The 24,225-nt window shown below is 38.7% G+C and overlaps 1 long non-coding RNA gene across 1 annotated transcript; it reads left to right on the forward strand.

The window, feature by feature from the left end:
• Positions 1–5,220: 5,220 nt before the first annotated feature.
• On the forward strand, positions 5,221–18,230 carry LOC125486116. The gene is made up of 2 exons (XR_007264800.1): positions 5,221–5,272; positions 17,727–18,230. It is a non-coding gene; the product is annotated as an uncharacterized LOC125486116 (long non-coding RNA).
• Positions 18,231–24,225: the final 5,995 nt, after the last annotated feature.

Genomic DNA, 24,225 nt, shown 5'->3' on the forward strand with positions numbered 1-24,225 from the left:
ACCCTGAGATAGTGGGACTTTGGGCTGGATGACCCTGAGATGGTGGGACTTTGGGCTGGATGACCGTGAGATAGTGGGACTTTGGGCTGGATGATCCTGAGATAGTGGGACCCAGAGTGCAGGATTTGCTTCCTTTTCTCTCCTTCTCTGCTTTTACGCTCAAAACGTGATGCAGCTTGACGGATAAGATGTAGTCACTCCGACCAGCTGCCAGGTAGCTCCTCCCAGTCATTCAGGTTCATGCTACCATCTTTCAAGGTGAGCTTCAGAGTATCTTTGAAGAACTTTCATAGTTTTCCAATGGAACTTAGGCCATTTGATTTAGGCCAAAGTCATAAATTCTAATGTTTCTATTGTCTTTAGCTTTTTATCCAAAATGAATTTGATTCTGTCACCTTCTTCAGCCTTTTTTTACTTGATTGCAAGGGCATGAAGTTTACAAGCAACAGAAGTGTCCCCGAACAGAGAGATCTTGGAGTTCAGGTTCTTAGTTCCTTAAAAGTGGAGTTACAGGAGAGACAGAGTAGTAAAAAAGGCATTTGGTTACACTTGCCTTTATCGGTCAGTGCATTGAGTACAGGAGTTGGGAGGTCATATTGTGGCTGTACAGGACATTGGTTCAGCCACTTTTGGAATACTGCATTCAATTCTGGTCTCCTTGCTATAGGAAAGAGGTTGTTAAAGTTGAAAGGGTTCAGAAAAGATTTGCAAGAATGTTGCCAGGGTCGGAGGGTTTGACCTATAGAAAGAGATTGAATAAGTTCAGGCTATTTTCCCTGGAGTGTCGGAAGCTGAGAGGTGATTTTGTAGAGGTTTATAAAATCATGAGGCATATGGATAGGATGAATAGTCAAGATCTTTTCTCCAAGGTAGAGGAGTTCAAAACTAGTAGGAATAGATTTAAGGTGAGAGGAGAAAGATTTAAAAGGGACCTAAAGGGCAACTTTTTCACACAGAGAGTGGTGCGTGTATGGAATATTCTGCCAGAGAAAGTGGTGGAGTCTGGTACAATTACAACATTTAAAAGGCATCTGGATGAGTATATGAATAGGAAGGGTTTTGAGGGATATGGGCCAAATGCTGGCAAATGGGACTAGATTAATTTAGGACATCTGATTGGCATGGACGAGTTGGATGGAAGGGTCTGTTTCCATGCTGTACATCTCTATGATTCTATGACTCTATAAGTGCCGTGTAATCAACTCCAAAATGAAAGATCCCCAAGTGGCCTTTGGAATCCAAGCAAAGAGCAGAATGACTTGTACTGTCTGACATCAAGAACTAATCAGGAGCAGGAAAGGCAATGAAATCAGGAACAGTCTGCACAGTCCATTCTAGCAGTCAATAATTCATCATCCTGCTGTTTGGAAACATGACCCAATATACAGTTAGAGTCTGACCCTTTCCAGAAACTAGAAACAACATTGTTTTGAATTTCAAAACATTAAGCAAGTACAAGTGCTATAATCTGCCTATCATTCTCTGGATTCCTTTGAAGTGAAATGAAGTAGCTTGCTATAGATTGTATAGATGAGAAGTTGTTGACTTGCTCGCTGAGCTGGCTTGTTGTCATTCAGACATTGCGTCACCATGCTAGGTAACATCATCAGTGAGGCCTCTGATGACGTGATGTTGTTCTACTCCGCTCGGAATTTATATTGTTTGGTCCGTTATGGTGAGTAGTGTCATTTCCAGTTTTGTTCTGTATGGGTTTGTATATGGGGTCCAATTCTATATGTTTGTTGATTGCATTATGGGTTGAGAACCACGCCTGTAGGAATTCCCGTGCGTGTCTATGTTTGGCTTGGGCTACTATGGTTATCTTGTCCCAGTTAAGCTGATGGCCTTCATTATCTGAGTGTACCGATATTAAGTAAAGTTCGGAGGCCTCACTGATGATGTTACCTAGCATGGTGACGAAACGTCTGAATGAAAACAAGCCAGCTCAGCGAGCAAGTCAACCTTACCGACAACCCAAGCTATAGATCTTTGCTAAAACCTTAAATGTATAGATGACAGCTGAAGTTATCATTGCGTTATTTACAACCATAACAGGGTAGGGAACCTGTCTCCAGGTTAATCATTAGGGGGCACCCCATGCAAAAATCTCAATGTTTCCCTTTGGGTGGGGATTTCAGGTCCTGGGAACAGTCCGAGCCTCTGTTTCCAGGAAGATTCAGCATACGATTTCTGAAGTTAAGGGACTCAATGCCTTTATGATCTCTCAAACCCTCTTTAATACCATCCCTGTCCTCTCATCCCTCTCTTGTCCAGCTCTCTTTCAACGCCTTCTCACTTTGTCTCTGATCCCTACATTCTCAAGTAATCTTCCCTCCCTCAACTCACTTAATCCAACTACTTCTACTTTCTTTTCCTATCCTTTGATTTTGTTTTCAAAACTGATCTTAAAAGCTAATTGGAATAAGAGAGGAATGTTTCACTTTATTTGTAGATGTTAAAAGTAGGAATATCTCCAATGTGAACAAAAATGAATATTACGCATTCACAACCATCAACAAAACAAAGAGGTGAGATTATTGAGTAGCTTAAACATTCATTTTTTAAAAAGAAAATGAAACATTTGCATAAACTGTCATTCTCATTCTGTCAGTTTCTTTTGTAAATTTTATCTGACACAAAAGCTAATAGTAGGGCACAAATAGTATATTGTAATTGTTTTTAATCTCACAGAGAAGCAGTTCCTTTAGGAACTTTGTTTCACTTCAATTGAGCTTTTAAACTTAGCCCTCATTTTTCCAAAATTACATAGAAATGAGTTACTGAGTAGAAATCGCTGTAGTCCAAAATCAAAATATTGCATTAATTTGGCTGTTGCACTCTGGAAAATGAGATGTACAGTACATGCTTACAATTGAATTTCCTCCCAGCCATAGTTCTGGACAAAAGATATCAAGACCGGCACTCAGATTTGGTAAGAGGCTGAGATCTTCAAGCAAAACTTTTTATGAAGGAATTGAAGGATACAGAAACCTCTGTGGATGAATGTAATTGGGTTGTAGTGGAATGCTTACTTGAATTTTGTTTGAACGTAAGTTTTTGGACGTCAGAAACTTCAAATGCTGAGAAAATAAATGAAGCAGAAAAGAGAGCATTTTGATATATTTATGAGAATCCAGTTGCCAAATCTTTCAAAGCAATGAGTCAATATAAGAAAAATCCTTGATAAATGCAGATCGAGGAATTTATTAAGTGTGCACGCATGGCACAAAAAATATACACAAAATCACACTAGGACATGCAGACAGGAAGTGCAAACAAAAACAAGATATTTTGTGCACTCTAGATTGATAAACTGGTTGATCGCTCATGACTTTGCCAACAGAGATAATAAATTGTGTGAGGATTGATTTGTTAGAATGAAGCCTCAGCATGTCATTTGTCCGGTGCACACAGTGGGACCAAGTTCAGACATTTCAATTTGTATAGCTCAATGATAGTACAAAATAGTAATTAGCATGGGAAATAAATTGACAGGGCATCTAACTGTGCATCTCTGCATTAGCACAAAATGTCCATTACTACACTGGATATGGAGGAAATAAAGGCATAACTGAAACAAATGAAATGAAGGAGAAGATCCTGTGGGTGTTGTGTTCTCCATTCAACCACTGATAGGATCTGCAGTTGTATTGTTGTTTCCACCTCCTCATTCCTGATTCAACTTGCTATGGCAGGATCAGGACCTGATTCACAAAATTCAAAAATACCTTAGCTTTGAAAGCCTATTTGACTCTTTGACAGGCTGAATGAGGGGGAGGAGCAAAACGAGGGGCCTATGTGTTGCAAAAGATGGTCCAATCGGTCCCCTAACTCATCATGAACAATACCATGGGAGATCTGCTAGTTCGCATCGGTAAATATTAAAAGTCCTGTGTGTAACACAATCTTTCTGCAAATGTCACATTTGCATCCTGTCAAACTGACATTATGTTATACTTTAGCTGCTGCACTTCAGATGCCGTAGTTAAATCCCTCTGACTCACCATTGCCAATACAATCAGCTAGTGCGCTTGTATATAATTATAATAGTCAGCTGTGTGTTCACAGATTGGCAAATGAGTGCAAAGTGCATGTTATTTAACTGAATATATTCATCTAGAAAAAGCATCCAATCATTAGAAAGCTTCTATAATAAAGGGTGAAAATAATTATTGTAGAATTTAGTTTACCCAGTAAGTGGTGATGGAGAATTCACATCAGTTAAATCCCAGTCAAAAAGTTGTGAAGTTGAGTGCCACATGCCTTTTATTAATTACATGCTTCAACTGGAAATGCTTCCTGGGTTTTCAGCTATCTTACTGCATGGAATAATCCATTGTGGTAATGTACTGTGTTTCATTGCGAAGGAGCACTAACTTATCTATCTTCCCTTGCTTGAATCACATGTGAATGGTCATAACAGTGGTTATAGAAAGCTAGCTGAGACTGAATCACTGCACAGTCTCCATTTTGAAGAGTTAAGGTGCTTAGTCAGTGTTTGTCGACAACTGATCAACAAGAGGCAACATGTGGAGTGAAAACATATGAAAAGATAATGAAGAAAAACTGAAAATATTGCAAATACTCAGCTGGTTAGGGACCATCTGTGGAGACGGCAAAATATGTAAATTAACTCTGTTTCTCTCTCTCCGCAAGATGCTGTCTGAATTTCTGAGTATTTCCAGCATTTACAGTTTCCATCTCAGATTTCTGGCAGCCACATAGTATCTTGCCCTTGTGTTAAAGGATGTGGAGATCACTGTATATCCACTGATGAGATTTTTAGTGAATTGAGTCTTAGATTTTCAACTGGTACTATTCTGCCAGCACTGGTTAAGCATCATCAGTTCTTGTTGTATTTCATCATGGAATGATTTGTGGGTTTTCCCCTGAGTTACACTTCCAGACGTTACTCCGATACTTTCCAGCCCTAATTCCCCCTTTCAAAATATACAATTGCTAAGGATAAGACTGATTTACCTGCAGCAATACGAGTGAAATAATTTCTTCTGTCAACCAAGCCCAGTGTGTTTTGGCAGCATCAATCCCAATAACCCAGCTGATATTAGCCTAATTTTTTGTAGCCTTTCATAGGATGTGGACATCACTTGTAAGGGCCAGCATTTATTGGCCATTCCCAATTGCCTTTGAGAAGATGATGATGAGCTGAGGCCTCATAAATACAGCTGAGTGGCTTACTAGGTCACTTAAGAGGCTAATTAAGAATGAACCGCATTGTGGGGTGTATGGAGTCACAGATAGGGAAGAGCAGGTAAGCATGATACATTTGTTTCCCTAAAAGATATTATCCCTTCAAACAAACTAAATTATTCTCTGGGCTGTTCAGCTATGTCAGTGCTTGAGTCATGATTGCAATGGTATGAAGCAACTATTGACAATTTTTTGCATTGGTCATTTGTGCATCCTGAAATGGACTTTTGATGATTTCCCAGTGGATGCTGATGTGCTGTAATGTAAAAAGAGTGAGTGTTTAGGATAGGATTTCTTGGAACCTCCACATCAGTGAAAATGGATGACAACCATATCAATCAGCCTGACATTGTTGTCCTTCTGCTCAAACTCAAATGAACTTTCACCAGAAAATCAGTGGCACATTTCACTACCAACAGTTGCCTGCAGTAAACAGCGCTGTTTTTATTACTCACCTTGTAAATTCCATTCTGTTGAAGTGCTGGGTGCAAAATAGACAATAAAAATGTTATGAAGGCATGCTACCTGAAATGATAATTTAGAATATCACTGATTGGACTGTATCTATGTTTTGAATTTTTTTTTTGGAAATAAATAAGCAAAGGAGACTGGCTGCAGCAGGAAAATTATTGCATTTTCAAAGAACAAAGCCTGCTTGACTGGAGAAGCTAAGTCTACAACACTTTCAGAAAAAGGTCACAAGACAGAGTCTGTGGGTCTAATAAAACCATTGGAATTGAACGTCAGGGAGATATCTTGCCCGGAGCAACAGCCTTTTCTCTCCTTTTATTTCTTTCAACTGTAATGATTGGAACAAGGGTTAGCTGGACTTCATTGACTATGAGATCATTGATTGGGGTTGTTAACCCAAGCTGATCAATAAAATATTAAAAATATTCAGGGACTTACATGAAAAGAGAGTTCTAAAGACCCAGGACAGTCTGTGAGGAAAAAAAAAATCCCTTGTCTTAAAAGGCTGGTACTTTATTTTTAAACAATGGCACCTAGTTCTGTATAGTCCCACATTCACCTTGCCAAGACACCTCCGGTGTTTAAATCAAGTCACAGCTTACCCTTCTAAACTCCAGGGGATACAAGTCTAGCCTTACAACTTCTCCTTTAACTCCTCTCACTTAAGAAAGGGATGGTCATCGGTATCTGTATAGGCCCCAGTTATGCCTGTCTCTTTGTGGGGTATGGGGAACATTCCTTGTTCCAGTCCTATTCTGGCCCCACCCACAACTCGTTCTCTGATACTTTGATGACATCAGTGGTACTGCTTCCCTCTTGGAAAAGTTTATCAATTTCACTCCCTATTCCCAACCTCCTCTTACCTTCACCCAGTCCATCACTGACTCCTCCCTTCCCTTCCTCAACATCTCTGCTTCCATTTCTGGGGACAGGCCACCAACATCCACTACAACCCACCAACTCCTACAGCTACCTTGACTATACATTCTTACACCTTTCTTCCTGTAATGACTTGATTCCATTTTCCCAGTTTCTCTATCTCTGTTGCATTTGTTCTGAAGATGCCAGATCCGACAGAGGGGCCTCCAAAATGGCCACCTTCTTCCTCATCTGAGAATTCTCTACCACCTGACAGGGCCCTCAGCTGTGTCCAACACAACTCCTGCACTTTGGCCCTCACGCCTTCTCTTCCCTCCCACAACAGCGATAGGGTAGCCCTCGTTCTCACTTACCACCCCACAAGCATCCACATCCAAAGGATCATTAGCTGCCATTTTTGCCACCTCCAGCCAGGATGCCACCACTAGACACTTATTCCTCTCCCTTCCCTTGTTAGCTTTCCACAGGGACTGTGGAGAGAGCAAAACAACAGCATCTGTTGTGAGATAGTAGGAACTGCCGATGCCTGAGAATCTGAGATAACAAGGTGTAGAGCTGGATGAGTACAGCAGGCCAAGCAGCATCAGAAGAGCAGGAAAGCTGCCGTTTCGGGTCTAGACCCTTCTGAAGAATTTAGCTCTAATTTAGAATATATTGCATGTCAATCTTCCTGTTGATTTTAGTTTATGTGTTTAATCATTTATTTATTTATTTAATTTAATTAATTTAGTTTCTGACAATGTAAGTGGTAGGTAAACAGCAAAAGTTGGGTCAAGGGAGATAGAAGCAGATACTTCTCTTAGCTGAAGGGTCATTAATGAGTGGGCATAGATGAAAGATTTAGAACCGAGTACTGAAGAAACCTTTCTGCACTGAGAATTGCGAGGCCATGGAATTCACCTACAAGAGCTAGTGGTTGAGGAGCAAACATCAGGAAAATCCAAGAATGCATTGAATATGTGGTTTAATTGAGTAAATGAAGTAATATGGGAGCAGGGTAAGTGAATGTGATTACAACAACTTGCCAATGCCGATTGGTTGGGTTGGGTGGCCTGGTTTCTGCTTATGACCTCTGTACTTGTACATTGCAGAGAAAATGTAACGTGGTTTCTTCTTGCTGCCTTTTGGAAGCTTCCATTGATCCATTCTATTTTGGATATTGCTCCATTCAGTGACAAAAATGACACTGGTGTGGAAAGATGACCCGTATGTTTTAGCCTCCTTGTACTTACTGCACATTGCTACTTGAGCAGGCTTTCCTACTTTAAAAAAAGACCTACAAGGATAAGTTGAGAATGTTTCTTCAACACTGTTGATACCTTCCTCCTTCCCTTTGATGAAATCACCACTTATTAAGAGAGGACCATTTCACTGACAAGAAACAGAGTTACTGCTCAAACATAAATGAGTAAATTTATGTTTCAGTCCACAAGGGTAGTAATGTCACAGATGTTATTGGACTACTAACCCAGATTTATAATCTGTTCTGATCCCAGAAGCAATTTTAAGTTACAATCTTGCTACGGTTCAGGAGGTTCTTTTTAAATATACACAAAGTGTGAGATCTAGGTACCCTTTGAAAGCCACAAGGTTCCATGGAGTCAAATAAGCAATAATAAACTTTACTGTTCAAAATTTGTACTGTAATACAATCCACAATATATTTGCAATTTACATTCTGACATCAGAAGAAAACTGAGGTAAATAAGTGAGGACTGGGTGAGGTGAGGATCCAGAGAAAGGCATTCAGCTTCACTGACAGGAGAGGAGAGGAGCGGGAAGGTGAGGACCCTGTGACAGGCAGTCAGCGTCACCGAGAGGAGAAGGTGAGGACCCTGTGACAGGCAGTCAGCGTCACTGAGAGGAGCGGGAAGGTGAGCACACAGATTAGCACCAGATCTGGATGGAACTCTGGAGTGGCAGCGGCCGACTGGTCGCAGACCTGTGTTAGACCTGGAAATGGTGGCTGGACAGTTAATAGAGGCAGTAGAATGGAGAGGTCCCAGAAGCAGACAGACTGACAGCGGAGGTACTTCAGCATAATTGGAGAGTGAAGTCAGAGGAGAACAAGTTGTCAGGTGTCATGTAGACCTATTTGATTCAGTAATATCCATCAGAGGAGAGAGTCTGTCATCCCTATCCGGTCTGCATTAAATTTAACCATCAATCCACGTTCAGTGCTCAGTTCAAGCAGACATCAATTTGGCTGTTGCAAGGACTTAAACCCACAGTGTAGGAGTCACAAATTGATAAAGTAGATTTAAATATACTTGAGTGGCTGGTGAGGTCTGTTTAGCTGCCATGATGTGCTATTTTTAAATCCCCTCATTTTTAAACTTACAAAGGCTGTAGTTGTCACTCAGAGTGAATGAAATCCGTCTGCTGGACTGCTCTGATTGACAGGTCCCCTGCTGTGGGTTAGAAAAAAAGCAGTGGCATGTTTGTACTGTTTCAGTAAAGTCATTTTGCTCAAATCTCTCCAGGGGGTTCTATTTTGTTATGAATGCTTATCTGAGTTTCAAAACCTACAATGATCTTGGCAGAGGTTCTACATGAACAATTTGACAATTTAAAGAGACTGTTAAAGGATTAGCTGTCTTGGTGAAATCTGGGTGGAAATTGTTTTTCAGGAGAGATTAACCACTGAGGACATTTAAAAGCTTTGAATAGGTTGTTTGAATCAGTGTTTACACTATCAAGTGTGTACAAGGGAGAGCTGCATTAGATTATTAGAAGTTTATATCTCTCACCTCCACATAAGTCTTGAGGTCTACCCATGGCAAAGACTGGGTAAGTGGTAACACAGTTAGCATTGGAGTGCATGACTTTTGTGTGACGGGTATGAGGATCCCTGGGTGTGGGTGGGAGGGAGAGTGAGGATATGTGAGGGGTGAGAGTTAGCGGTAGTAACAAATTCTGAAACAACAGTGGTGAACTCCCAGAGAACTGAGGTCTTCTAACCAGCCCAGTTCAGCAGTTGCCCACCATTGTAGCCACTTAAACTCTGCTTCCAGCATTGGCAGGCCCAACCGTACCAGCAGCCCCCCATACCCATACCCCTGCCGGAGTGAAAATTGCAACGTTTGGCATACGTTTTACCAGTGAGTCACAAAACATCCTGTCCCAGCAGCAAAAATCAAGTCCAAACATGATCATAATATTCACATCCAGCATGGACTATAATGTTGTTTCTTATTCACAGTACACTCATAGTTTTGTAGCCACTTTTACACTGACCCATGTTTCATTCAGATTCCAGAAGACTGATAACTCTGACAGTGATGTCTCAGCACCTCCCACTATTGTTTTCATGAATGTATAGTTTTGTTATAAAATAAATTACACTTAATAAGTTAAATGTTGGGAGCTAATTTGTTAGCACCTTTCTTCCTGGACACATCTAAGTGAACACTAGTGTTAAAGCTTGTTTTAAAATAATTCATTCTTTGAATAAGGTATCACAGATAAAGTTGGTATTTATTGTCTATCCCTAGTGGCCCTTGAAAAGCTTATACCCAATTACTCATGATTTCTCAAAAGCAGCACATCAACATTGTGCCTATTCATATGTTAACAAAACATGGAAACAATCCGTGTAGCAGATGTAGTGGATGGTAATTTTTCACAAGCCTATATATCTTCTAATTATACCAGTACCATTAGGACTTGCCAAAGAGCATTGAAACTAGGTATACTGGCCGATTTTCACCTTCCTCAGCTCTGAGTTTAAGAATACAATGATCTCATCACTCGTACTGCTAAGATTAGTGAGTTTATCACAGACTATTATTGAATGCGTGATAATCTCTGTAACTCAGTACTTTAACTGAAGGAGCATGTTTGACTGTGGAACATTAGTAGATATCTTATTTGATCAGATGGTCACCAGATGGGTTTTTGAATCTGTCAGATGGTCATAGGAAGAACTTTGATCTCATCATCTCAAAATTTGCTACACAGTCAGGTACAAGTGAATTTTCCAGTCTGTGGCAGAGATTCTGAAATAATGTGCTTCATTCAGCCTGATGCTGTATATTGCAGCATAAATCAAACTGGAACATCCAATGGTAAATAAATTATGACATTACAGAACACTTTTGAAGTACTCATCCCTAGTAAAATTATAGAACGCTTTCAAAGCACTCATCTCTATAGTAAAAAGAAAGGAATTTGGCTGTCCTTGTGAGATGTTCTGATCCAATTTTTCACTCTTTTCCTCTGAAATAATAACAACAATGCATTGAATCACCAGCTGCTCAGTTTTATGGTTGTAATTTTAATTGATTTCTCCACATATTTTTCTGAAAGGGGAAGATAGGTAGGGATACACTTCCTCCTTACTAAGAGTGGCTTCCTAGATGTTAGCAAAGCCATGATTGATCCCTAAGGCAGCAGACACCATTTCAGATAGCTACCTCAACGCAAACACAGTGAATGCTGGAGAAACTCAGTAGGTCCAGGAATATCAGTGGATAGAGAAACGGAGCTAATATTTCAAACTGAGTTCTGAAGAAAAGTCATATCAGACTTGAAACATTAACTCTGATTCTCTCTCCTCAGATGCTGCCGGACCTGCTGAGTTTCTCCAGCATTCACTGTTGTATGTTTCAGAATTCCAGCATCCATGGTATTTTGCTTTTATTCAAGCTACCTAAGTAACTTGCTGTATTGATCCACAAGTCCATTAATAATGTTGCTCAGTCAACATCATGCAAAGAAATTTGTCACTTATCACAGTTTGTGATGGCAGAACAAAAATGTTCAAGCTCCCAGAGGTGCACTTTAATGTAGTTAAATACCAACAGCTGTGGATCACCATATTTTCTGGTGCAGCATTAATGACGACTGACAGAAATAAAGTGTGATTTTACTTCAACAGATTTCTTGACCAAAATATTCAAGCTCTTGTTGATTTATTCCCGAATTCCACAGTTACCCAGCAGAAGTTCACATACCAACAACAGCTGCAGCAAGCTGCCCTGAACCACGTTCTACTGCCAGGACCCAGATTAGCAGACACATAGATCTTGTCTGCGTCTGCATAACCTTGACATAGTTGCAAGTAGTCATAAGGAGAGGTTTTGATTCTGTCGCTACGAAAGTCATTGATTTGCTGCAGAGGTGGTATCATGACCGTTCCAATATGCTTTGCAAGAACTGAGAACTGTTTCAAAGGGCAAGTGCGTTATTCAGCCAGAAGATTCCCATTCCAGTGTAAAAAATGCTGGAATGTTCATCTAGTGTGTGCAGGCTTCAAAACTTAAATGGCCAGTCCCTCCTAAAATTCAAATGATTGACTTCTCCAATTAATGGTTGATCATTTGTATCTTTTATAAGTTGTTAATTTGAAAAAAAAATACAATACAGACAACACTAAGTTGATACATTGCTTGTAGATCTTCTATTTCAGGGAAATACTTAAGTTAAGAATCAGGCTGTTGTCACTGCAACAGCATGTCAAAATGTTATCATAAGTTGGAGATCATTTACTGCAATTACATTTATGTCTTGAAAACTGAAGTGAAAATACAGAAGAAGAAAGGTGTGTATATTGAATGGAGGAAAACAAGCACAGGAAAGCAAGGGCTGTTGGAGTGTTAAACTATTAAGAATGGATTAAAGGATTATCACAAAGGTTGTGGTTGTTTATGTGCTAATGCCTTTATGATAGTTCAGAGTTCAAAACTATTCATACCGTTCATATATAAATCCCTTTTAGAATTAGTGATGCAGTGAATCCTAAGTACGATAAATGTAAAAGGTCCACATGTTTTACACTCAAAGAGGAAACAAACTTTACTTAAAAATTTACTCTAATAACTCACTGAATTTACGGTCAGTTATAGTAATTAACCAACAGCTTTTTTGTGCGTATTTTTTTGTAGCAAACTGAAATCTCCTAGTTGACTTTACTCTCTACAAGATTTACTAAGCCAGTGAGTGCTGGATCATACATCTCCAGTAGCTGGCAACAAAACTATCAGGGCTGAGTAACACGGATCATTGTCAAAGAACAGGCCCTCACTGACACTCCTAGCAAGTTCCAGCAATTCTCCGCTTGGCTTGCAGCCAGCATTGAGATACCTATTTGCTTACGAAAGTTATGGATTATTGTACCTTGTCTCTATCGCAGTGACAGTCCTTAAATGAAAAGCCACAGAAGAAAAGGCAAGCTGGGTTTATACAAGACATGATCAGGAATGTTAGCTAACCACCAACAATTTCAACCTGTGTGAGATTATTTTGTTCATTAACTCCTAAAATGCCATGCCCCGATGTTACATTTTCCTCTGTGAGGACATTCTGCGTTGGGCAACAAATGCTCACCTTGCCAATGATGCTCATATTGCACAAAATAATTGAAAAAGGGAATTTTTCAAAATGTACACCTGTGATGAAGGAAATTGAAAATGGAAGATGTAGATTGGGCTGTTATAATGATCCAGGATCTGACTGTGATCCTAAGCTTTTTGTCACATATGTGTTATTTTAATTTCCTGACCCTCTCCCACCCTGACCTCTCTATGCATAGCCTCTTGCATTTTTCTAAAAAAGCTAAACATAAGATCTGGGAACAGCACAACAATTTTTGATAAGCACATTACAACCTGTTGAATTCTACATTGAAATCACATTATAAGCACTGCACCATTTAGTTTTGGATGGTTGACAACGTGATTCTGCTTTTCGCTGAGCTTAAGTGACACACAATGTGGTAATCCAATCTGCAATTGGTCTCCACACCGTAGAGAAGACCACGCTGTGAACAGAGAATATGGTATTCTAAATTGAAAGAAATGTAATTATGTGCAAATAAGGATATGGAGTAGACCATCAGTCCCTTGAGCATGCTCTGCCATTCAATAACATCATGGCGAATCTGATTTTTCCCTCCAATCTGTGTTCCTGCCTATACCTGATAACCTTTCACCTCATTACAAGAATCTACCTACCTCTGCCTGAAAAAAATTTCAAGAACTCTGTTTCCACCGCCTTTTCAGGAAGAGAGTTCCAAAGACGCATGACCCTCTGACAAAAAAAATTTAATCTCATCTCTGTTTTAAATGGTTAACCCCTGATTTTTAAACAGTGACCCCTAGTTCTAGATTCTCTCATAAGAGGAAACACCATCTTCAAATCTACCCTGTCAAGATTCCTCAGGAATCTTATGGTTCAATCAAGTTGTCTCTTACTCTTGTAAATTCCAGTCAATGCAAGCCTACTCTGTCAACTCTTTCCCCATTAGCCAACACATTCCAAGTATTAATCTGATGAACTTTCTTTAAGCTATTTATAATGCATTTACATCCTTCCTTAAATTAGGAGACCAATGCAGTGCACAGTACTCCAGACGTGGTCCCACCAGGGCCCCGTACAACTAAGTGTCACCTTCCTACTTTTGTGTTCAATACCCCTAACTATAAATGGTAATATTTTATAGCTTTTCTGATTCCTTGCTGTACCTGCACACTAACCTTAAATGATTCATCAACTAGGACAATCCAGGTCCCTTTGCACCTCAGAGCTCTGCATCTTCTCATCATTTAGATAATACATTTATTTTTAATTATTCCTGCCAAAATAGACAATTTCACATTTTCTCACATTATGTATTGTTTGCCGGATCTTTGCACATTACCTAACCTATTTATAAATCTTTAGCCTCCTTACGTCATACTTTCTTACCTATCTCTGTATTGTCAGCAAATTTGGGAACAATACTTTCTGTCCCTTCATCCAACTCATTTGTATAATTTGTAGACAGTGAAGGTCCCAGCACTGATTCCTGTGGCACATCACTCAGTACATTTAATACATCATTAAATACATTCAAATTACATTTAATTTACAAAAGAAAGCCTTACAAAATCTTTACACATTTATGCCTACCGTCTGCTTCCCGTTGGCCAGCGAATCTTCTCGCTATAATAATGTGCTATCCTCTACTCCATGAGCTATTATTTTCTTTAATAACCTTAGATATGGCAACTTATCAAATGTCATTTGGAAATTTAATTCCAGTGCATTCTTATGGTTCCCCTTTATTCACAGCATGTTTTATGCCCTCAAAGAATTCAAATAGGTTGGTCAGACATGATTTCCCTTTCAAAAAACCATGTTGACCCTGCAGATTACCTAGGCATCCTGTTATAACTTCTTTAATAATAGCTTCTAACATTTTCCCTATGAAATGTTAAGATAATGGGATTGTAGTAGTTGCAAAGTTAAAACTAGTGTATTATTTCTTTCAGTAGCCACTTGTTTTAAGACCCTGGGATATAATACCTCAGCAAACGGGGATATGTCAGCCCACAGCTCCAACAGTTTACTCAGTACCACTTCTTGGGTAATTGTGATTTTCCTGAATCTACCCCTCCTTTCTATTTCCAAATTTATAGCTGCTTTTGGGATGTTATTTGTATACTCTCTTGTGAAGACTGAAGTAAAATACCTGTTCAATTTATTTGCCATTTCCTTATTTTTCATTATTAATTCTCCAAACACAGTTTCTATAGGACCAGTATTCACTTTCCTAACTTCTTCTTTTTCCAAATATTTATAGAAATGCTTATCAACTGTTTTTATATTTGTGGCTAGCTTTCTCTCATACAATAATTTCCCACCTTATTAATGTATTTGTCATTCTTTGCTGTGTTTTGTATACTACCTAAACCTCTGACCTGCCACTTGCACAATTATATACTTTCTCTTTAAGTTTGATACTTTATCTAACCTTTCCAATTAAACAGAAATGGTGAGTCTGAACATTGAATTTTGTTTTATTCCATAGAATGTATATATTCCATGTATTCTAAAAGATAATCTGTAACACCTGCCATTGCATCTCTGTTGACTTATCTGTTAATTTGCCTCAACTTGGTTTCATGCCCTCATAATTGTTCTTATTACATTATAAAATGGAACAGACTCACACCCACTCCTCTCTCCCTCAAACTGAACATAAAATTTAATTTTATTATATTTGGTGCTACCCAAAGGTGCCTTCATTACAAGATCATAAATTAATTCTACCTCAGTGCACAATACCATGTCCAGTGCAGCCTGCTTTCTGGTTGGTTCCATAACATGCTGTTGTGAGAAACTATCCCAAGATAATTCTATTAGCTCCTCTGCTAGACTACATTTGCCAGCCAGCTTGGAGTCAGTCCCCTAAACTGAGGAGATTCTAAGTCCCCTGTTTATATTGGTCAGCCAGGGCTTCTTGCTTGGCCCAGGTTAACAACCCCAATCAAGGATCTCATAGTGAATGAGGCCCACCTGGTTCCAATCATGACACCAGTCTATATATACATTTAAATCTTCTCATGATTAATGCTGTTAGTGACTTTGTGAAAAGCTCTCATTTCTTACTTTATGCTCCACCCTATTATGTAGTGACCATTAGGGGTGTTGTACACCACTCCCACAGTGTCTTCTTGCCTTCATCATTTGTCATCTTTACCTAAGCTGTCTCAATAGCCTGATTTCCTAAGCTTAGGTCATCCCACTTTATTCTGTGAATAGTATCATTAACTAACAGGGCCGCCCTTCACTTTTGTTTTAGTTTCCTAGCTAATGTCTGAGTATCCTTCCTAAGTGCCCTATTGTCCGGTATGCTTCAGGGTTTCAGGTCCCAATTCATGTCATCCTGCACAGATGTGTCTATAATGGTAACCAGATCATACTTAACTGTTTTTATCTGCACTCAGTTTATTTCTCAGTTTTGTTTTAAATGCTACATGCATTCAGATACAGAGCCTTTAGTTTTATACTTGTATTATTTTTGTAAAGTTTAATCTATTCTTAGTTAGTTGATTTACTCTTAGATTTATGTTGTAGATCTATTCATCATTTCCCATATTAATACTTTCTCTTTGTTCTTGACTCTATGCTTTGCATTTATGAAGTGCATCACTTTCAGCTGGAAGGAGTGCTCGAGACCTTGGAAAGGGGAGAAGCAAAATAGTAGGTTTTATATGCCCAGCACTTGCATGAGAAGGTATTTTAGGAAAGTGATGGGCTGATAATAATTGAGAAGTGTACAAGGATCACTCCTTTACAGAGTGATACTTTGGGAATGCTGAAAAAGGAAGGAAGGGGAAGATGCCAGTTCACTACACTGCCTGAGCTGCTCCTCACGATGAAGATTGCTGCCCCAATCACTGTAAATGTTGGAAACCATAGACCTGCTTGTTCTAGTTTGGTCAAGGAAAACCACTTCCTGGTCTAACTAGAAGAGTCTCTTGTAGTTAATAAGACAGAGTTCATTGCATGTTACCAACTAGTTACAGGTTACGTTGATGTGATAGACATTGTTACAAAGACTCTGAGGTGGACCAGACAGCAGGTCCCCCTTGTTCAAGATCCTAAGATGTTCTGCCCATAGGCCCATATGACATCATCATAATGGGTGAAGCTGATAGAACTTCTCAGTATTTTGGGCCTATATACAACAATATCTTTGGCAGCATCTACTAGAAGTAGCAATGATGGTAGAAGGCCATTTGCTGAATATGGAGGCTAGTGAGTTGGAAGGTGATGACAAGGGGTCACTATAATGGTTCTAGGCAACGCGTGAGGGCAGAATTGGAGGAATCATTATTCCTAAAATGTTAACTTTGTTTCTTCCTTCACACGTTGTACGTCTTGCTATTTTTAGTTTGCTTAAACATTAGATCACTTGATTAGTAGACATTCCAAATGTTTCTTTTGCTACACATAATAAAAATATACTTACATTGTGCTCGTACTTCTGTAATATTGGTAACCTTTATACAATTTATATTAATTATAAGTGTTCTATATCCACAAAGGTGATGCATTTACAAATTGTATTTATTGCTGTAAACTGAATAATATTGTTGTGCTTTACAGCAAACTAAATTCTGTGTTTAGCTGCCAGACAGGTTCTACATGAGTTTGCCCTCGCATTCATCATCACTAATGTTACTTTTTAAAATTACTTTCCATCCAAAACACAGGAAAGTGAAACTGAGAAAAACATGAAAACATACTTGTGTTTTATTTAAAAGTATCATAAAGCATGTTAATACTTCTAAGGGGAAAATTTGTGGCTGATCAGTTATTTAATTGTCTTCTGTGATACAGTAAGGAGTTTTTAGAGAACTTGACTAATCAGTCACTGGGTTGTTCTTTTTCCATAGTTTCCATGGGGCTTGGATACAGGGAGGAGTCCTGCTATCTCATTGGTGGATAATAAGGAACCAATAAAGTATACTCTTTGTAGACCAGCCTGCCTTCTGAAGATTAAACTGAAGCCCTGTTTCTATAGTAAATTCTTATCTATAAAAGTTGGAGCTTGTGAAAGAACTTTTGACCGGCAATATGTGTATGTTTATCTTACAAATAGATTGGCACGACCCACTAGATTGACCCACGTCTGGTATCTGATACACTTTGTACAAATGGGCGCAGCTCTGAACTCAAAGAAATTACAATTAATCAGCATGAACATTGTTGTGTCTAAAAAGCGGTAATCCAAGGCACTGACATGCTTGACTAAAATTCTCTTATGATGTACCCTGGCTTTGCATATAGTCACTTACATAAGACATGGTTTTGCTGGAAAATCAAGAAGATTTCGTACACTGAAGTTTGCTAAGACTGGAAAGTTGTGTTCAAGTAAATAAAGTTATAGTCTGACATTGGAACTTGCCTGCCAATGCTGAGTCCTCTTCATATTGTTCACTGGGATTGCTGAATGTAAAGGAGTGGTCAAACACTGAGGAGGATTTTTGCCCCCTTATGAGATTGAATATGGAGGTGGGCTGGTATGAAAATGTGCCTAGACTATCCTTCTCCCAGACTATTTCCCCATGGGTGACCAATTATGGGAAAGGAAAGGAAAGGACAATTAAGGCCTATCAGAGAGTGGCTGGAATTTTCAATGAGCCTATGGACCATTGAGGTGCCGGGAACTAGACTATCAACCTAGAGGCTACCTTCCATGCAGTGCCAGACTGCGGGTGCCAACAGTCCACTCAGGCTTTGAGGCCTTCCCGACTTGCCTATTATACCACCGCTGAGAACACAGGCCGCTCTCTCAATGGCATCCCCGAGGCCATTTTTAACTCAGCAATTTGACAAATACTTGTTTTATAAAGGCTGATTTTTCACCACGTGGATCCCAATCATCTTTTATTTTAAGAAATTCTTCTTACAAAAGGTTCTTTAATTTGAAAAAAAATTATTGACCCCTGGCTTAGGTCCTAGGTAGCAGAAGGAATTGCTACCAATGGTGTAATGATTAAAAATCAAGAATGCTCAAGAGGACAGAATTGATGGAGTATAAATCTCTCAGAGGGTTGTAGAGCTGAAGAAGTTTACAGGGAAGGGAAAACTATGACCACAGAGGGTTTTTACAATGAAAATTTTAAAATCAAAATGTTCCTTAACTGGGAGACAACAGTAGGCCTGACAGCGCAAGGGTTTTTGCTAAATTGGATTTGGTGCAATTAGGACATTAACAGCAGATTTCTGGATGACCTCAAGTTTATTTAGGGTTGAAGTGGGAATGGCCAGGACCACAATGGAACTGCAGTGAGTACATGAATGGGTAAGAGCAGCGTTGTGAGACGGGGTGCATACTTAATGAGGAGAATTGCATGAGAAAAATTGGCATGGTTCACAGAGGGAAACCCTCCATGACATTAGGTCAAAATATGAGGTAATTCATTAGAATGTCTTGAATCTTTCCCAGACCATTGATCAATTCCTCCAACAAAATGCAAACTCACTCATAATAAGGGACTCTGGCACCCAAATTACAGGATTGGTAAGAGAATTTCATAATGGCTTTGCTCAGGGGCTCTCATCAAACTATGACCAGATTTTCAGGTGCAACAAGAAGTCATTATATGACATAGAAGTACAACTTTTTAAAAGCATATAGACATAAAGATGTCCTTTTGAGATCTGCTCTCTTTTTGTCTGTTTATTCTAATTTCACTTTTTGACATCAGGATAAGCCGCATTTAAAAATTGCAAAGTTTCCCAATTGCCAAGTACATAAACGACTGTTTCTGATGGCCATAAATGAATGCTGAATGATTTGAAACATTAATTTGTATACTCAAATGAATATGGTGTAAATTTGTCTCCTTTTGTGCTGTTGCTTGTGCTGATTTATAATTGTTTTTATTCCAACATTTTCTCATGCGATGTGAACTTCCAGTGTAACTTGGCATTGACAGAATGGCAAGTAATTGGGACTCTTTTCAGTCAATCTTCACCTGTGGAGTTAATTTCAGGGTCCAATTTGCACAAGCACTCAAGAAACCAGTTGGATCATTAAGGTACCATATTTGATCAGAAGACAAAATAATGATTTAAACCACAGCAGAAAACAATTCCACCCAAGCGATGAAAGGATGAAATCCACTTTTCTCAATTTTCCATAAACATTACAATACCTATTTTTAGAACAAACTCCTTCCTCTTTTGAAGGCGTAGGCTCTTCTCTGATGACACAGCAAAGTGTTTGTTTTTCTATAAAATTGATTCCTGCTTAGTCTAGTCATTTATATTCCAATCTGGGAGAATCACAGCTGAAATAAGATTATCTTTAAGTGAAATGTACAAGTTCACTTGAACATTGTAACTCTTCAGTTGAATTTTATTTCCCCTTCCTAAACTCTGGGCACCAAAACCAATAGTATTACCTTCCAATACTGTTCCAAGGAGAAAATGTAACTCCACGTGGAGCAGGAACTGAACCAGAAACTTGCTTATTCCATTTCGGTCTCTGACCAGCCATCATTCCAGCTGTGCCACGGGTAAAGCATTTTTTTCAAAAAAATGATTTAACGTGTGAGCTATCAATGCTGATACAGGATAGTGCTCTGATATTATTTCCTCCCATTAAAGAACATCGTAATTCACTCCCAAATAAACTGCCTCGGACATGGAAGTGGATATGATAGATTGTGTGGATGGACAGAATTGTCGATGGAACATGCATAATATTTAACAAAACGACCATGAATTCAGGCAATGGTGTCCCTTCTAAACTTCATCCAACTGAAAGCTACCCAGACGGTAGGAGCCAAGATTAATTCTGAGCACGGAAAACTATTTAAGGGAGGTCATACTGGGCCAGCAACAGAAGTCAGGGTTTATATAGGCAATAGGAAGAATGATTTGGGAGTTGATATCACATGCAATTGCCAGGATAAGTAAGTTATTTCAGTGGTAAATTTCTGCTTGGCTCAGAGGAAAGTTCACCTATTGAATTTGAGCTGAGGTGAATGCTGAAACAGTATTTACAAAAAAAAGCGAACTTTTCTACCTTTGCCAGACTGATTGTATAAAAAATTCTATTGAGTCATTCCCTTAAACTCTGCTTTTTATGTGAAATATTGAAGGCTACTCAACCTTTGTTGAGAGTATTGTGGTATAAATGGCCAGCCAGACACACATTTATATAACATCTAAACCAGAACATGTAGATTGATACAGGACCTTTAACATGAGAAAACACCCAAGGTGCTTCATTGAAGGATTATGAAACAAAACATGATGCCAAGCCACATGAAGAGATACAAGATCAAATGTCTAAAGGTAATTACAGAAGTAGATTTTCAGGAATGTCTTGATGGAGGGAAGTGAGTTAGAGAGGTGGAAAGGCATATGGAAGGAATTCCTGAGCTCAGGACTGAGGTAACTGAACATGCAGCCAATGATGAAACAATTAAATTCGAGGGTTCTCAAGAGACCAAATTTAACTGGATGCAGACATCTCAGAGTATTGTAGGTGTGGAAGAGGTTACAGAGATAAGGAAGGATAGGTCTATAGGGGAATTTGAAAACACAGCTGCAAATTTTAAAATCAAGGCATTGCTTGACTGGGAGCCAATGTAAGTCAGCAAGCATGGGGTGGTTGCTGAATAGGATTTATTGTAAATTTAGACACAGGCAGTAGAGTTTTGGATGACCTTAACGCTGCAATGAGTAAAATTGGAAAGTGAAGGCAGATGTTTTTTTTTCTTTATTCATTTACAGGATGAGGGCGTCGTTGGCCAGGCAGCATTTATTGCCCACCCCTAATTGCCCAGAGGGCATTTGAAAGTCAACCACATTGCTGTGGGCCTGGAGTCACATGTAGGCCAGACTGGGTAAGGATGGCAGTGTCCTTCCCTAAAGGACATTAGTGAACCAGATGGGTTTTTCCGACAATCAACAATGGATTCATGGTCATCATTGGAATTGTCAAGTCTCAAGATAACAAAGCATTATTGTGAGTTTCAGCAGCAGACTGGTCAAAATGAGGCCATGTCTGGCAAAGTTATTCTGGTTGAGATAGGTGTATGTGGTTGGAAGCCAACTATGTGCATTAAATGTGACAACAACTCAAACATATATAGCTGTATAAATCCTATGATGTAGCATGCAATTTCAAAAAGAAATAAATATGGAAGTCATATTATATCCCACAAACATTATTAGAGCTAAGTTCACAAAATTAGTAGAATCATAGAATCCTATAGTGTGGAAGCAAGCCATTTGGCTTTTTGAGTCCACACTGGTCCTCCAAGAGCATCCCCCCAGAGACACCTCCCTACCCTATCCCCATAACATATCCCTAGACACTATGGGCAACTTAGCATGATGAATTCACTTTACTTGCACATCTTTGGACTATAGGAGGAAACTAGATCTTCTGGAGGAAATGCACACTGACAAGGGGAGAATGTGCAAAGTCCACACAGACAATCACCCAAGAGTGGAATTGAACCCAGGTCCCTGGCACTGTGAGGCAGCAGTGCTAACCACTGAGCCACCTTTCTGCCCCAAATGTCTTGATACTTCTTGATATAAAGAGATGGAAACCAGTCAATCAAGCCAGGCATCAAGAAACTTGTATCTCCTATTTTAATTTATACTTACATGAGAAGTTGCACACATTGGAGATGAAAGGGCTGCCTGCAAATATCCTGCTTGGAGAGACAATGGAGGCAGACTCAAGAACACACAAATCAACCTTATTTCAGTAGCTACTTGGCAGAACAGCAGAGAGAGGAGAAAAGAAAAATAGATTTGTAAAGGACTGGAAGACTCTTTCTTTTTCTCTCTGTTTATTTCTCCCTGACTCATCCTCAATATTTCAAAAGCCAACACTGGTGATAAAACAAATCAGAAACAAATCTATCACTAATAACTCAAGGATCCTGTAAATTTTTTTATTGCTGCAGAGATATGACTTTAACTAAACAGCCACAGCCCTAGGTTCAGCTAGAACAACTGAAGGACTCTAAGAATGTTTCAACCTACATATTCTGTATCTTCCTACTTTATTAGACACTTTCCCTTCTTAAACGTTATACCTGTTTTTTTGCTAAAGTTTGAAGTCATGTTTTATTATATCTCTCTGGATTAGTAAGTAATAAATTTACCTTTATTTCACTCAAGAAAACTTTGTAATTGTCTCCTTAATTTTGACTAGTAATACATTCTAATTTAAATATGATATAGCTGCACGTTAAAAAGAATTTAAATACTTACTGCAATCAAACGAGGGAGTTAAAAAGAGAAGAGTCAATTCACCCCCTCTCCCTGGAAATAAATTTGATACATTAATAATGGGGCTAACAAAATTTGATATGAAGTATATTTCATTATAAGGCGCAGTACTTCATCTGACTTTGTATTGAGCCAACAAAATGGTCTCTTAAAAACACAAAATACTTAAAGCATGCTGTCAAATAATAAATTCCATTTATTGCATAACATTTGAACTGCTTTCATTAGATCATTCTGATTGCATAAACAATGTTGGGAAGAGAGAGTCGGAAATTTTTGGCAGTAATATCTTACTAAGAGAAAAAAGGAAGGTGATGCCATTGTTATTATCAAAAGATCTTAGGCATCAGCAATCATCACAACTTGATTTTTTTTGCACTGTATTACTATCCAATAAACAGGTTATTTACTTGTGCTCTGAAGGAAGTTAATTATACGAAAGCACTGGAATCAAAGCAGTGATCTGAAATTGTATCCTGCTTGTGCTGTTTCTTCATTATTTTTAATTGTAACCTAAGATGATTCAGCGCCATTAGAAAGTTCTTAAGTTTATTCTTTAGTAAAATACTTCTGGTGACCCCTGAGCTTCAGTTGTCATACAATAATTGCTTGGAAAAGTACACCTAGCGAAATACGCTATTAATAGCAGGTAAAGATAGTAACTTATCTTATCAGAACTCATATCAACTAAAATCTTCTAAACTGTTTTAATATTTATTGAATTTGGACAATATCATTTTTTCTAGTGATTGTAATCATGTATATTTAATCACCTTAAACAGCTAAAAAAGAACTACTATCTTTCAAAATATGGCGTAATGAATCTCTTTAAAGTCTTATGCTGAATATCTTGAAATAGAACAGAAAACAAAACTGAACATATGTGATCTTGCAAAGGAAATGAGTCATTGGAAATTGTCACGTAAGGACTTGGAAAACCAGCATACAAAGAAAGATGGTCATAAGGATTCTCCCTTACAAAAACTAATTGTGACCATTTTAAATGCCTTTCAAGAATAGTGTAGATCTGGGAAAATTTTACTTTTGTTTTTGTTCCGAATTCTAATCAAAATCAAACCTCTTTTTTTAATGGTTATTTTATAGACTTGACAAACAGCCCTTGGT

The sequence above is a fragment of the Rhincodon typus genome, chromosome 26 (genome assembly GCF_021869965.1).
Source record: "Rhincodon typus isolate 14 chromosome 26, sRhiTyp1.1, whole genome shotgun sequence".
Lineage (NCBI taxonomy): Eukaryota > Metazoa > Chordata > Chondrichthyes > Orectolobiformes > Rhincodontidae > Rhincodon > Rhincodon typus.